We start from the raw sequence: 16,950 nt of genomic DNA on the forward strand, positions 1-16,950 counted from the left end.
GGTCAAAAGCAGGCAGATGGGACTAGTGTAGATGGGACATGATGGTCTGCGTGGGTGAGTTGGGCTAAAGGACATATTGTAGATACATAGATACAGGGAAAAAATGTGTAGGAGTAGGCCATTCAGCCGTTCGAGCCAACACCGCCATTCAATCAGTATCACCACCACAATCAGTATCCCGTTCTTGCCTCCTCCCCATATTCCTTGATTCCATTAGCCCTAAGAGCTTTATCCAACTCTCTTTTGAATGCATCTAGTGAATCGGCCTCCACTGCCTCCTGAGGCAGAGAATTCCACAAATTCACAACTCTCTGGGTGAATTCTTTTTTCCTCATCTCAGTTCTAAATGACCTACCCCTTATTCTTACACTGTGGCCCCTGGTTCTGGACTCCCCCAACATCGAGTACATGTCTCCTGCATCTAGCATGTCCAATCCCTCAATAATTTTATGTTTCTATAAGATCGCCTCTCATCCTTCAATTTTCCAGTGAATACAAGCAAATTTGCTAATGTTACTTTTAATTCCTTCATCTAAATCATTAATATATAGTGTAAATAGCTGCGGTTCCAGCACCGAGCCTTGCGGTACCCCACTCGTCACTACCTGCCATTCTGAAAGAGACCCGTTAATTCCTACCATTTGTTTCCTGTCTGCCAACCAATTTCCTATCCATGTCAATCAATACCTTACCCCCAATACCATGTGCTCTAATTTTGCCCACTAATCTCCTGTGTGGGACCTTATCAAAGGCTTTCTGAAAGTCCAGATACACTACATCCACTGGCTCTCCCTTATCCATTTTACTTGTTACATCCTCAAAATATTCCAGAAGATTAGTCGAGCCAGATTTCCCCTTCATAAATCCATGTTGACTTGGACTGATCCTGTTACTGCTATCCAAATGCGCTGCTATTACATTTTTAATAATTGACTCCAGCAGCTTCCCCACCACCGATGTCAGGATAACTGGTTCTATAATTCCCTGCTTTTTCGCACCCTCCTTTCTTAAAAAGTGGTATAACATTAGCTACCCTCCAATCCACAGGAACTGATCCAGTATCTATAGAACATTGGAAAATGATCACCAATGCGTCCACGATTTCTAGGACCTGCTTGCATGCTGTACGACTCTATGACTCTATGTGTCTGTGAGGATTGTAGTCAAGGGAGAACAAGAGGTCATATTTTTGCGCAAAAGAAAATGCAACAGCGATCTCATTGTAGTGGTTTGTGTACACAATCGAGGTCAGATATAACAGATGTATTGGAATGAAGACACAAGAGGCTGGAGATGCTGGAATCTCAAGCAAAAAGCAAAATGCTGGAGGAACTCGGCGAGTCAGAAAGCATCTGTTGCGGGAATGAACAGGTGATGTTTCCCCAGGATATTCCTTGGATGTGAGACAGATGCTTTCTCTGACTGAGGTATGAAGAACCAGGGGTCTCTGCCTCAAGTTACAGGGCAAACGATCTTGGTCTGAGATGAGGAGAATACAAACCAATGAGCCAATCAAAATGCCCGGTCAGCGAAGGAGATTGCCTACGGCTGCCCTCAACTGCCTGTAACTAAATAGCGACCCCACTCCACTGCACTACGAGTCAAAAAGAACCATGTCGACCAAATTTTACTAGCGGAAAATTTTTCAACATGCTGAAATTTTGCCTCTACTTCCATACCACTGTCTGACTCTTCCTTCCATTAGCACAACCATTGCCGAAACACCATTAATTCTTTATTGCCACAAGAGTAAGTGAGACTGCAATAAGAGGCAATGCTTTTTTCAAGGTTTAAGTGGAAGTTCTCATTGTCCTTCATCAGATATAGGAGCCGAATTAGGCCATTCAACCCATCAAATCTATTCTACCATTCAATCGTGGCTGATATATCTTTCCCTCTCAACCCCATTCTCCTGCCTTCGCCCCAAACCCATACTAATCAAGAATCTGTCAATCTCCACCTTAAAAATACACAATGAGTTGGCCTCCACAGCTGTCTTTGGCAAATGAATTCCACAGATTCAGCACACTTTGTCTAAAGACATTTTCCTTCCTGAAGTTATGTCCATTCTGAACCTATTCCCTCAGGTTCTAGGCTTTCCCACCAGTGGAAACATTCTTTTCACATTCACTATCCAGGCCTTTCACTATTCTCCTTCTCTGCAACATGTAAGTTTGGGCATAAACACCACTGACAAATGCTTCTTGGACTTCAAAAGATATTGCAGAGGGTTGTGGATGTAGATATAGCCCACGTCATCATACAAATCAGCCTGACCTCCTCTCCCATCAACTCCATCTACACTTCACGCTGCCTTGGGGAAAGCGGCCAACATAATCAAGGACCATTTTCAACCTGGTCAATCCCTCCTCTCCTCTCTCATGTCGGGCAGAAGATACAGGAGTTTGAAAACACCCACAAACAAATTCAGGAATGGCTTTTCCCCCGCTGTTATCAGACTACTGAACAGCCCATTCATAAGCTAGGATGTAGTCCCAATCTTCCAACCTATCTCATTGCAGAACTTGCACTTTTTTGTGCACTTTCTTTGTAATAATAATAATAATTTAACACTATATTCTGCACTCTGGTATTTTTCTCTTTCCACTACCTGTTGTACTTGTGAATGGCTTGATTGTATTCATGTACAATAAGATTTAACTGGGTAGAACGCAAAAATAAGATTTTCATTGTACCTTGGTACACGTACCAATAATAAACCAATACCAATACCAGTATTATATTTCCTTAAGTGGGAGACAATGGGCAGAATTCTACCAGCTTACAGTAAAAGTAAATGTATTTTCAAAATTTCAAGATAATCGCGGAAACTCAACACAGCTTCGCAAAAAATAAAATCATTTTTGACCAATTTATTTGAGTTCTTCAGCATTTACAGTCAGAGACTTTAGGAGTCTGCAGAGGGATATGTAGTGAGTGCATGGACAAACTGGGAGAGGAACCGCCCACTGAGTCCTTGCCGACCATCGATCACCCATACACACTAGATCTATATTTGAAAAATATAACACTTTTGAAAAATATAAAAGTGGATAAATCTCCAGGTCCTGACAGGATATTCCCTAGGACATTGAGGGAAGTTAGTGTAGAAATAGCAGGGGCTATGACAGAAATATTTCAAATGTCATTAGAAACGGGAATGGTGCCGGAGGATTGGCGTACTGCGCATGTTGTTCCATTGTTTAAAAAGGGTTCTAAGAGTAAACCTTAGCAATTATAGACCTGTTAGTTTGACATCAGTGGTGGGGAAATTAGTGGAAAGGATACTTAGAGATAATATATATAATCATCTGGATAAACAGGGTCTGATTAGGAACAGTCAACATGGATTTGTGCCTGGAAGGTCATGTTTGACTAATTTTCTTGAATTTTTAGAAGAGTTTACTAAGGAAATTGATGAGGGTAAAGCAGTGGATGTTGTCTATATGGACTTCAGTAAGGCCTTTGACAAGGTTCCACATGGAGGTTGGTTAAGAAGGTTCAATTGTTGAGGTTATTGGAGAAGCAAGATGGATTCAACAGTGGCTGAATGGGTGATACCAGAAAGTAATGGTGGATAACTGTTTGTCAGGTTGGAGGCCGGTGACTTGTATGGTGCCTCAGGGATCTGTGTTGGGTCCACTGTTGTTTGTCATATACATCAATGATCTGGATGATGGTGTGGTAAATTGGATTAGTAAGTATGCAGATGATACTAAGATAGGTGGTGTTGTGGATAATGAAGTAGATTTTCAAAGTCTACAGAGAGATTTAGGCCATTTGGAAGAGTGGACTGAAAGATGGCAGATGGAGTTTAATGCTGATAAGTGTGAGGTGCTACATCTTGGCAGGACAAATCAAAATAGGACGTACATGGTAAATGGTAGCGAATTGAGGAATGCAGTAGAACAGAGGGATCTAGGAATAACTGTGCATAGTTCCCTGAAGGTGGAATCTCATGTAGATAGGGTGGTAAAGAAAGCTTTTGGTGTGCTGGCCTTTATAAATCAGAGCATTGAGTATCGAAGTTGGGATGTAATGTTAAAATTATACAAGGCATTGGTGAGGCCAATTCTGGAATATGGTGTACAATTCTGGTCGCCAAATTATAGGAAAGATGTCAACAAAATAGAGAGAGTACAGAGGAGATTTGCTAGAATGTTGTCTGGGTTTCAGCACCTAAGTTACAGAGAAAGGTTGAACAAGATAGGTCTTTATTCTTTGGAGCGCAGAAGGTTAAGAGGGGACTTGATAGAGGTCTTTAAAATGATGAGAGGGATAGACAGAGTTGACATGGATAAGCGTTTTCCATTGAGAGTAGGGAAGATTCAAACAAGAGGACATGATTGGATAATTAAGGGGCAAAAGTTTAGGGGTAACATGAGGGGGAAATTCTTTACTCAGAGAGTGGTAGCTGTGTGGAATGAGCTTCCAGTGGAAATGGTGAAGGTAGGTTCGATTTTATCATTTAAAATTAAATTGGATAGGTATATGGATGGGAAAGGAATGGAGGGTTATGGTCTGAGTGCAGGTAGATGGGACTAGGTGAGAGTAAGTGTTCGGCACAGACTAGAAGGTCCGGGATAGCCTGTTTCCGTGCTGTAATTGTTATATGGTTATATTACCCCGCTATCTCATCCACTCCCTACACATTAGGGGCAATTTACAGAGGGCAAATTAACCTGCAAACTCGCATGTCTTTGGGATGTGGGAGGAAACCGGAGCACTGGGTGGAAACCCACACGGTCACAGGGGAAACGTGCAAACTCCACACACGGGCAGCACCTGAGGTGAGGATCAAACCTGCGTCTCTGGCACTGTGAGGCAGTGGCTCTACCTGCTGCACCATAGCTTCCATGGTGGGCTTCATGGTCCAACACCTGACCCCTAAAACCAGAACTCTACTCCGAGCTCGGTCATGGCAGGAAACTACCTGCAGAAAGCATGTCAAGGATGTTCTCAAAGTCTCCTGCACCTCACTCACGGACTCTTTGTCATCTCTGGCATGTGCTGAAAATAGGGGAGGAAAATACAGGATACCACTGAGTACCTTTGGTTCATTTAACAGACTTCTGAATAGAGTCCTACAGTCATACAGCAGGGAACAGACCCTTTGGCCCAACTGCCCATGCACATCATGCTCCATCTGCACTAGTCCCACCTGCCTGCGTTTGGCCCATATCTCTCTCAACCTATCCTATTCATTTATCTGTCCAAATACTGTGATAGTACCTGCCTCAACTACCTCCTCTGGCTCGTTCCATATACCTACCACCAGCTGTGTGAAAAAGTTGCCCCTCAGGTCCCCATTAAATCTGTCCCCTCCCACCTTAAACCAATGACCCCTGGTTCTTGATTCACCTTCCATGGGTAAAAGACTATGCATTTACCCAATCTATTCCCCTCGTGAATTTATACACCTCTGATAACCATTGATCTTCCTGCACTCCAAGGACAAAAGTCTTAGCTTGCCCAACTTCTCCCTAGACCTCAGGCCCTCAAATCCTGGCAATATTCTCATAAATTCTCTCTGCACACTTTTAGGCTGATCCATATCATTAATGTAATGGGGTGACCAAAACCGAACATAATACTTCAAAAGTGGCCTCACCAACATCTTGTACAACCGTAACATAACAACTAAACTTCTATATTCAATACCTGACTGTTAAAGACCACCCCATCTACCTATGACACATCTGCAATAGGCACAAGAATATGCAGGGAATAGAGGGATATGGATTATGTGCAGACAGATGAGGGTTGGTCTTGGCATCATGTTGGGCACAGACATTGTGGGCTAAAGAGCCTGTTCCTGTGCTGTACAGTTCGATGTTCTATGTCTGGGAGCACACCGAAGTCCAACGTAAGCAGTGGGAAGGCCAGACCACCTCCTAAGCCACTGACCACCTGCACCGAGGCAGATTCTGGGGGCCCCAAACTGGTTGCATCAGAAACCCCCAGACCTGGTGGGACTGAGGGACTTCCTGAGGAGAACTATACAGATATGTTCCAGTGGAAACAAGGAACCGCAGATTCTGATTTACAAACAAATGCTGGGGTAACTCAGCGGGTCAGGCAACATCTCTGGAGAACATGGCTTGGTGATGTTCTAGATCGGGACCCTTCGTCAGACTGGCAACCCCTTCAGACTGAAGGAAGGTCCTGACCCAAAATGAGGGTATTGATATATCAAAGCTTCTTTTTCAGATTGAAGTGGTTGTCAGTATAAAGGAGGGCCCTCACCCGGAAAGTCACCTATCCATGTTCTCCAGAGATGCTGCCTGACCCGCTGAGTTACTCCAGCACTTTGTGTCTTGATCTGTTTCAATGTTCTCCTGATCTGTTCTAATGTTCTACCTGTGACCCATGCGGTCACAGAGGGGATGCACAGACTCTGTAGAGACAGCACCTGTGGTCAGGATTGAACCCAGGTTTCAGATGCTGTAAGGCAGCAACTCTACCACTGCGTCACTGTGCCACCCCTCAGAGTTAGACGTGTGTTACTCACCTTGGGATTACTAGCCTGTGACCTGCTCCTGTAGCCACATTATGTACATCTCTACTCCAGTTCAGTTTCTGGTCAATGGTAACCTCCAGGATATTGGCAGTGGGTGATTTAGTAATGGAGACCATTGAATGTCATGGGGAGATACCTGGATTATTTCTTCCTGATCCGCCAAGGTCTACTGGATCTCCCAGATGCTAACCATTTTAATTCCTCATCCCATTCCCCTACTGACCTTTCTGTCCTGGTCCTCCCTCATTGTTGAACAATATACAGTGGTACAGTCGCACAACGGTAGAGTTGCTGCCTCACAACCAGACACATGGGTTCAATCCTGACCTCGGGTGCTTTCTGTATGAAGTTTGCACTTTCTCCCCATGACCGTGTGGGTTTTCTCTGGGTGCTCCAGTTTCCTCCCACTTTCCAAAGACAAGTAGGTTGGTAGGTTAATTGGCTTTGGTAAAATTGTAAATTGTCCCTAGAGTGTAGGATAATGCTAGTGTATGGATCGCTGGTCGGCACAGATTCGGTGAGTCGGAAGGCCACTGTATCTCCAAAGTCGAAAGTCTAAAAGCACCTCATGTTTTTCTTGGGTACCCAGTGGTATGAACGTTGAATTCTCTAATTTTAAGTAACTTACTAACAGTCCCCTTCCCCCTCTCCCCTCTCCCCTTTCCCCCGTCCTCCACCCTAGTTATTTTACTAGTTCCACAGCCCTCCACATTGTTTCCCACTTGAGATCATACCTTCAGGTAACCACCAGGGAACCACCAGGGATCTACCAGGTAACCACCCTGCCTGAGATCATCTGTTGCCGACCCTGATTTGTCCTGGTCTTTTCTCGCCTCCAGTTCTCCCCCTCCCCACACTTTCAGTCTGAGGAAGGGTCCAGAACTGAAACATCAACTATCCTTTTTCTCCAGAGATGCTGCCTGACCCGCTGAGTTACTGCTGCACCTTGCATTAACATAGTACATGTCAAAGCTTCAGAGCACCTCACCGTATTGGTCTGAAGAAGGGTCCCGACCTGAAACGTCTGTCTATTCTCTCCACTGATGGTGCCTGACCTGCTGAATTCCTCCAGCACTTTGTGTTTTAATCCCACAAGATTTATAGCCACCGTTCGTTGGCATCTGCACTGATATAACATAGAGAAATGATAGGGAATATGTGACTACAAAATCCAACTAATAACATTATGCTAATTATTAAATATCACATTTCAGCCATGTTAGTTGAAGAATAGAACAGTACAATACAGGCCCTTTGGCCCACAATGTCCGTGTCAAACATGATGCCAAGTTACACTAAACTCTGCATTGCAAGAGATCCCTATCCCTCCATTCCCTGCATATCCACATGCCTATCTAAAACCTCTTAAACACCCCTATTGTAACTGCCTCCACCACCAACCCTGGCAGCACGTTCCCAGCCCCCAGCACTGTTTGTGCAAACAAACCTGCCACGCACATCTCCATTAAACTCTGCCGCCCTTGCCCGCTAGCTGTTAGGAAAAATATCAGCCACACAACTACTCAGTAGACCATGTTCTCACCTATATGTGTAGCTCCTTGATGGTCAGTAGTTAATCCCTTCTTTTCTCATTTATAATACTTGCCTCAGAGAAATAGCTTCGTCACATCTTTGAAATCTTCAAGATCCCCACTCTCCTGCCCCAGTAGCATTCTAGGTGAGAGACAGTTCCAGATCTGGGTTTCAATGCAAAAACTCCTGTCATTGATGACACCAGAGTGTGGCAACTCTCTGCGTGCTGGTCCCAGAAGTGGATCTGCTATCCTCCCTTACAATCGTTCCACTTTTTAATCTTTACATCAACAGCAGAATTTCTTGCACTAACCAATGCTCCTTCTGTACACTGTGGATGGCTTGATTGCATTCATGAGTAGTCTTTTCCTGGACTGGATAGCACACAAACAAACCTTTATGTACGTGATGATAAGGGACTAAACTGGAATTACACCGATATGTCCCTGGTATTGTTCCTTGCACTTAACAAAATAAGGAATACAAAAGTAATGCATTACAAAGATATGTGCTGTGAAAAAGTATTCTCACCATGTCAAAGAGTTACACAGTACGCAACGTGTCCTTCAGGCCAACTCGCCCATGCCCACCAAGACGCCCTGTCTAAGCTAGTTCCATTCCCATATTTGGCCCATATCCCTCTAAACCTTTTCTAATCCATTTAGATTAGTTTATTATTAACGTCAGGTGTACCGAGATACTGTGAAAAACTTTTGTTTGCGTGCTATCCAGTAAAATAAAAGACCATATGAATACAATCAAGCCGACAACAGAGCAATGATAAAAGATAAAGGGTACAACATTTAATGAAAAGATATGACATTGAAGTCAAATAAAGTCCGATTAAAGAAGTTCAAAGGTCTCCAGTGAGTTAGATGGGAGGTCAGTGCTGCACTCTAGTCGATGAAAGGCTATTATGTACCTGTATTTTAAATGTTGTGATAGTATCTGCCTCAGCTACCTCCTTCTGGTCAGTCCACTGTGTGACAATGTTAACCCTCAATAATCATGCATTTTTCAGCATAATATTTTATAACCGTGTGCTGTCAAAAGGACTGTGGCACAGTGACGCAGCGGTAGAGTTGCTGCCTTACGGCACCAGAGACCCAGGGTGTCCTGACTATGGGTGCTGTCTGTACGGAGTTTGCACGTTCTCCCAGTGACCGAATGGGTTTTCATCCGAGTGCTCCAGTTTCTTCCCACACTCCAAAGACGTGCAGGTTTGTAGGTTAATTGGCTTATGTAATTTGTAAATTGTAAATTGTCCCTAGTATGTAGGACAGTGTTCGTGTACAGGGTGATCGCTGGTCAGCATGGACTTGGTCGGTCAAAGGGCCTGTTTCCGCGCTGTATCTCTAAACTCTAAAGTCACAAAATGGGAGTGAGATTAGAAACCTTACTAATTATACAGCAGGGTTTAAGAAAATGAATGAAGAGGTATTGGAACAGCTGGGGCCCAATCTGAGTGCCAAAACATTCCTAAAAACAATAATTTAATCAGTACTAATTCTCAGGTAACAGGTGCATTGGGCAGACAAACAGGAAACTCTGAAGAGTTGGACAAAACGCTGTAGTTGTTTGCCCCTCGAGCAAGTGCCATTACAATCATTGTGACTGCATTGGCACCTTGCCCTTTCATCCCTTGTTCAATGTCTCCCCCTTGTGCACTGCGTGACTCGAAGCGGATTAATTTACTAATCTCTGATTTCATGATAATTAAAGCACAAAATGTTCAGGCGCAGTCAGCTGTAAATCCCACTGCCCATATGTCAGACTGACCTTTCGCAAAGGTGCAAGATTTGTATGAGTCACACACTTCTGCAGAGGCAGCAGCAGAGATTCTCGATTAATAACTCAGAGGACTGAATTAATAATACAGAGAAATAAGAACACAAAGTGCTGGAGTAACTCAGCAGGTCAGGCAGTGTGGAAGCTGCACTATGACAAAGGTTAGGATAGATGTACAGCACAACAACCTTTAGGCATTCATTAACACACGTCAATATTCCTGATAGGCATTCATTGACGTTCCCCAATGTTATTGGATGGGTATTCCTTAATGCACACTACAAGGTTCTTGATATTGAAAATTAAATAAAGGATTAAGTAGCATGTAGGTTTACTTGTATGAGTGTTATTGTATTGGTATATTAATGTTTTGAGAACATATTGTTATTGATGATAAGGAATTAGAAAGTGCGCACAATTTCAAGGGTTAAAATCTGTATAAAAAGTTGACAGCTGTGATTGGAATTGCAGAGTAGTAAGGGGACTGGGTACGGGTAACTGGGACTGTGCTGCTCTTCTTTTGCACAAGTAAATACTGTCAAGTGTGTCTGGAAAATGAATGCAAGTTGTCAGAGTCCAGTTGATCGGGGGCGACGACAACAGCATCTCTGGAGAACATGGATAGTTTTGGGTCTTGACCCTTTTTCAAACTGGCTAATCTCTGAAGAAGAGTCTCGACCCGAAACGTCACCTATCTTTGTTCTCCAGAGATGCTGCCTGACCCACTGAGTTACTCCAGCACTTGTTTTTTTGTTCTGTAATACTGCATTGGCAGTTCCTTGCTTCTTAATAATACAGACTTGATTTCAAATCATATTTTCGCAGGTGGGGATTTAAAAATAGTTAAATAAATATTCCAATACACATTCATTTTGGGGAGCTGTGTGCTGATATCAAGACCTGCCTTTGTTGCCCATCCTTGATTGTTCTTGAGAAGGTTACAATGCGACTGTGTTTGAGCCTCTTCCTTTGCCACTGCTAACTGTACTGAGGGGGAGGTGGATCCAGGATTTAGATCCAACAATACTGCAATGGTCAGCGTGTAAACCAGCAAATGTTTCAGTCGAAGGTACACAAAATTGCTGGAGGAACTCAGCGGGTGCAGCAGCATCTATGGAGCGAAGGAAATAGGCGACGTTTCGGGCCGAAACCCTTCTTCAGACGAAACCCTTGTTTCAGTCGAGCTGTGGTGCGATGCAGAAAGCAGCCTGCAGATGGCGATGTTGTCGTGTGTCATAGTCACAGAGTCATAGAGTCCTTCAGCATAGAAACAGCCCCTTCGGCCCAACTCATCCGTGCTGACTAAGTGCCCCATCTATGCTACTCCCACCTGCTAATGTTTGGCTCAGATCCCTCTAAACCATTCCAAACTCCTGTCCAAGCGTATTTTACATGTTGTTAAAGTACCTGCTATAACTACCCACTCTGGTCGCTTGGCCCATATGCCCACAGTAAAAGTTGCCCCTCAGGTTCACATTAAATCTTTCCCCTCTCACCTTAAACCTATTTCCTCTGGTTCTTCATTCCCCCACATGGGGTAAAACAGTGTGCATTTACCCAATCTATTCCCCTTATGATCTTAAACACCCCTATCAGACCAACCCTCATCCTTGTGTACCCCAAGGAATAAAGTCCTAGCCTGCCCAACCTCTCCCTATAGCTCTGGGTCTCGAGTACCGACAACACCCTCGTAAATCTTCTCTGCTCCCTTTCCAATTTACCGATGTGTGCTTGCTGCCCTTGTTCTTGGTTACAGAGGCCGTGGGGTTGAGGAAGCCTGGGTAAGTAACTGCAGTGCATTTTATAGATGGTGCGTTCTGCACCCACCGTGTGTTTGTGGTGAAAAAAGTGAAATAACATACAACTAGTGTGAAAGATGATTGGTGTGGACTCGGTGGGCCGAAGAGTCTGTTTCCATGCTGTATCTCTAAACTAAGGAGATAAGCCGGTATCACAAGGAACTGTAATCTTGGATGCTGTAATCTTGGGCAGAACACAAAGTGCTGAAGTAACACAGTAGGTCAGGTAGCATCTCTGGAGAACATGGATAGGTGATATTTCGAGTGTTGTGTTAAGTTACATTTTCCGCATGGAGATGTTGAATAACCTCCATCTAGTGGACTGAAAGAGAATTGCAAACCTCAATGAAAATTAAACTTCAATAGTCAAAAGACAATAGGTGCAGGAGTAAGTGTTCAAAAGGGAACTGCAGATGCTGGAATATCGAAGGTACACAAAATTGCTGGGGAAACTCAGCGGGTGCAGCAGAATCTATGGAGCGAAGGAAATAGGCGACGTTTCGGGCCGAAACCCTTCTTCAGACTAGCCATTCGGTCCTTCGAGTCAGCACCGCCATTCTGGTTCTGGTTCTGGTGGATTACTGCGCAAACACCTCATAAGTGGTTATCTCGTGAAGGTGAGATGTGATCATGGCTGATCATCCCCGTTCCTGCCTTCTCCCTATATTCCCTGACCGTTATTTTTAAGAGCCCTATCTAACTCTCTCTTGAAAGCATCCAGAGAACCGACCTTCACCGTCCTCTAAGGTCACCCGCCCCCTTCGGGCTGGCAGCATCTGTGGGGGAAGGGTACAGGCGATGTTTCGGGTCGGGATTCTTTATCAGACGTCTGGATCAGAACATGTTCCTAGAGCAGGAGATCAGCAGGAATCACAGAGGGGGAGCAGTGAGAGAGGGTCTCACTGAACTCCCTTTGGAGAGAGAACTTCTTTAAAGAAGTGATTCCTGCTGATCTCCTGCTCTAGGAACATGTTCTGATCCAGACTTCTTTAAAGAAGTTCTCTCTCAGGTGTGCAGTCATTTCTCCCATGATCCTGTCCCCCCCATCCCTTTGGCTCCTGTTCTTTTCAAGCCTTTGTCCACCCATCTGCATATAACTCCTCACCTGTAACCAGCTGTCCTGCCCCTATCTCTCTTCCAGCTTTCTTTCTCGCCCCTCCTCATTACAATCTGAAGGAAGAAGGGTCCCGAACCAAAACTTTGCCTATCCATGTTCTCCACAGATGTTACCTGACCCGCTGAGTTACTCCTGCTCAAGATTCGCGTATCTGCAGTCCCTTGGTTCTCCATAGACCAAAGAATACAGGAGTTGTAAATATCAGTACAGGATACATGGAACCCAGCAGCTCAGGATGAATTTGTCCTCTACTCTCAGGGAAGAAAAAAGGACTTGGGAAGTATATAAGTCTGTCTGTACAGAGTTTGCACGTCTCCCTGTGACTCTGTGTTTTCTCCATGTGCCATGGTTTCCTCCCACACTCCAAAGGCGTACAAATTTGTAGGTTAATTGGCTTCTGTAAAATTGTAATTGTCCCTAGTGTGTAGGATAGTGTTAGTGCACCATACATCGGAAGAACTTTTACAGATAGCACCTGTAGTCAGGATCAAACCCGGGTCTCTACCTGCGCCACTGTGCCACCCTTTTCTTTGTTAGTTCTGAAGATAGACACAAAAAGCTGGAGTAACTCAGTGGGACAGGCAGCATCTCTGGAGAGAATGAATTGGTGATGTTTTAGGTCGAGACCCTTCTTCAGACTGGTTAGGGATAAAGGAAACAAAAGATATATACGGTGATGGTACACAAAATTGCTGGGGAAACTCAGCGGGTGCAGCAGCATCTATGGAGCGAAGGAAACCCATTTTTCCTTCGCTCCATAGATGCTGCTGCACCCGCTGAGTTTCCCCAGCAATTTTGTGTACCTTCGATATTCCAGCATCTGCAGTTCCCTTTTGAACACCATATATACGGTGATGTGGAGAGATAAAGAACAATGAATGAAAGATATGCAAAAAAATAACAATGATAAACGAAACAGGTCATTGTAAGCTGTTTGTAGGGTGAAAATGACAAGCTGGTGTGACTTGGGTAGGGGAGGGATAGAGAGAGAGAGGGAAGGCCAAGGCTACCTGAAGTGAGAGAAATCAATATTCATACCACTGGATTGTAGCCTGCCCGAGTGAAATATGAGATGCTGTTCCTCCAATTTACATTTAGCCTCACTCTGACAATGGAGGAGACCGAGGACAGAAAGGTCTGTGTAGGAATAGGAAGGAGAATTAAAGTGTCCAGCAACCGGGAGATCAGGTTGGTTCACGCGGACTGAGTGAAGGTTTTCCGCGAAACGATCGCCCAGTCTGCGTTTGATCTCACCGATGTTTAAGAATCCACATCTTGAACAATGGATACAGTAGATGAGGTTGGAGGAGGTGCAAGTGAACCTTCTGCCTAACCTGAAAGGACTGTCGGGGTCCCTGGACAGAGTCGAGGGAGCAGGTAAAGCGACAGGTGTTGCATCTTATGCGGTTGCAGGGGAAGGTACCCGGGGAGGGGGTGGTTTGAGTGGGAAGGGATGAGTTAACCAGGGAGTTGCGGAGGGAACGGTCTCTGCGGAAGGCGGGAAAGGGTGGAGATGGGAAAATGTGGCTAGTGGTGGGATCCCGTTGGAGGTGGCGGAAATTTCGGAGAATTATGTGTTGTATGCGATGGCTGATGGTGTGGAAGGTAAGAACTAGGGGGACTCTGTCAAGTCAAGTCAAGTTTATTCGTCACATACACATACGAGATGTGCAGTGAAATGAAAAGTGGCAATGCTCGCGGACTTTATGCAATAAGACAAACAAACAAACAAACAACCAAACAAACTACAAACAGAATGCAACAGAATCACATATTCTTTTCCATATTACATATTGTGGGCGGAAGGAAAAAGGGAAAAATTTAAAAAAAAAAGCAGTAGAATGGTTCAGTAAAGTTAGTCCCTGGTGAGATTGGCGTTTACAGTCCGAATGGCCTCTGGGAAGAAACTCCTTCTCAACCTGTCTCTGTTGCGACTAGGGGGAAGGGGAGCAACCTTTGTTCTAGACTATCCACTACTTCTGACCCATAACACTTGTCTGCCTCTTGTCTGCAGTGAGTGATGTTTCTAATATATTGGCCTTCCCACTAGTCCACTTGATTAAAAAATAATCGTTGACGTAAAGCACTGTACATTTGAGTTACAAAAGTGCAAAGATCTCTTTGCATTTGCTTGGTTAGTTGAGTTTGGAGGGGCTGGGAGAGGCTGTAAATAGTCGCATGTGAGACTCCAGCAACCCAGCGGTGACATTTAAACAGAGCCGTTAGCGCTTTTAATTAAAAATAAACTTGCAGTGGATTTTCAGGTTGTGGTTTACGATAACTTGAAGCAGAGGCAAGTTACAACATTCTGCAGCGCTATAGCTATTGTGTGACCCAGCTTAAATGGTCATTGCAGCTAAAAACATCACTTGTGGGTCATGTGGTCACCCTTAACTGCTGCTCAATTCAAAAGCAGTTGGGGAAATGCAGTAACCATTAACCTTGTTAATAACATCCACATCCAGAGAAGGGTGCAAAACTCACTTCTACAATTTAATTCAGCGGTTGAGGCAGCATCTATGGAGTCTGAAGAAGGGTCTCGACCCGAAACGTTACCTATTCCTTCGCTCCATAGATGCTGCCTCACCCACTGGATTTCTCCTGCTTTTTTGTCTACCCTTGATTTTTCCAGCATCTACAGTTCTTTCTCAAACATTTTGCCTACAATTTAATTGCTTTCTTTGCTGAGATTTCCTCCTTCATAATTTGACATTTCCACCCTGTAAAAAAGGTTTCTGACCTTTTTACCCATTCTTATTTAATCTATGCCCAATCCAACCTCATAAATCTATATATTTCGCAAGGTTTGAAGAAGGGTCCCAACCCAAAACGTCACCTATCCATGTTCTCCAGAGATGCTGCCTGAACCGCTGAGTCAATGCAGCACTTTGTGTTCAAGGCATAATTCCAGCATCCGCAGTTCCTTGTCTTGCCATCTTATCTCAGTTCAGAGATGCAACATGGAAACAAGCCCTTCGGCCCACCGATCCCACGCCGACCATCGATCACACATTCACACTAGTTCTATGTTATCCCGCTTTTTCATCCACTCCTTACACACTGGGGACAATTTACAGAGGGTCAATTAACCAACAAACCCGCATGTCTTTGAGATGTGGGAGGTAACTGGAGCACCCGGAGCAAACTCAGATGGTCACAGGGAGAACGTGCAAACTCCGCATAGGCAGCAAGGTCAGGATCAAAGCCGGATTTCTGTCCACTGGGAGGCAGCAGCTCTACCCGCCGCACCACTGTGCCGCCCTGTTGTCAACTTCCTGGATGGAATTATTTGTGCAATCTTCAGGGAAATTGATTTGTATCCTGCCTGTTTCACAGTAGTTTAGTTTAGTTTAGTTTAGTGATCGTTCATGAGCGGAAAAGTTTGGCTAAACGCCTAGAGCAGGGAATCGAGAACCAGAGGACATAGGTTTAAAGTCAGGGGGCGGGAAAGATTTAATGGGAACCTGAGGAGTAAGCTTTTTTACACAAAGGGTGGTGGGTGTATAGAACAAGCTGCCGGAGGAGGTAGTTGAGCCGGTACTATTAAGTAATAATTAGACAGGTACATGGTTATGATATGTTTAATGGGATATGGGCCATACACTGGCAGGTGGGAATAGTTTAGATGGAGCATGTCGGTCGGCAGGGGCAAGTTGGGCTGAGGGCCTGTTTCCACGTAGTACGACCCCATCTGTGAGATGCAGCATAGAAACAGGCCCCTTGGCACACCAACTAACCAACCAACCTGCCAACCACTGAATATCTCCCATACATTAATTCCATCCTGCAATTTACACACTCAAAGCCAATTAAAATATTGGGCCAGGTTATGAGTGGTGATCATGAACTTCATGGACACTGCATTTCTCTGCCTGCGTAATTTGTAAACCACAGGCTAAAGCTTCTGTTGTCGGCAGGCAAAAACCGAGGTTAATTTTAGTCTGATAACAGGTCGCACCACTGAGGTAAGCGTTCATCTGTTGCGGTTACGTATGGACAATTATAGGTTGATGTTGCTACTGATTAAAGCCAACCTACACAATGCTAAATAGATAGAGCTCGACTGAAGCCTCGGTGGATGTTAATGACTCTGTGTTACACATTCACATGTGTGTCATTTAGTTCCTGCCGATAATACTGCTCAGTTCCAAAGAAAAACAGCTGGGCGAGAGCGTTCGCAATTCAAGCATCGA

The 16,950-nt window shown here is 44.5% G+C and overlaps 1 long non-coding RNA gene across 1 annotated transcript; it reads left to right on the plus strand.

Moving 5' to 3' along the window:
* LOC116979868 lies at positions 1-16,428 on the plus strand. The gene is made up of 3 exons (XR_004413794.1): positions 1-27; positions 3,721-3,724; positions 16,383-16,428. It is a non-coding gene; the product is annotated as an uncharacterized LOC116979868 (long non-coding RNA).
* Positions 16,429-16,950: the final 522 nt, after the last annotated feature.

This window comes from Amblyraja radiata, chromosome 13, assembly GCF_010909765.2.
Source record: "Amblyraja radiata isolate CabotCenter1 chromosome 13, sAmbRad1.1.pri, whole genome shotgun sequence".
NCBI lineage: Eukaryota > Metazoa > Chordata > Chondrichthyes > Rajiformes > Rajidae > Amblyraja > Amblyraja radiata.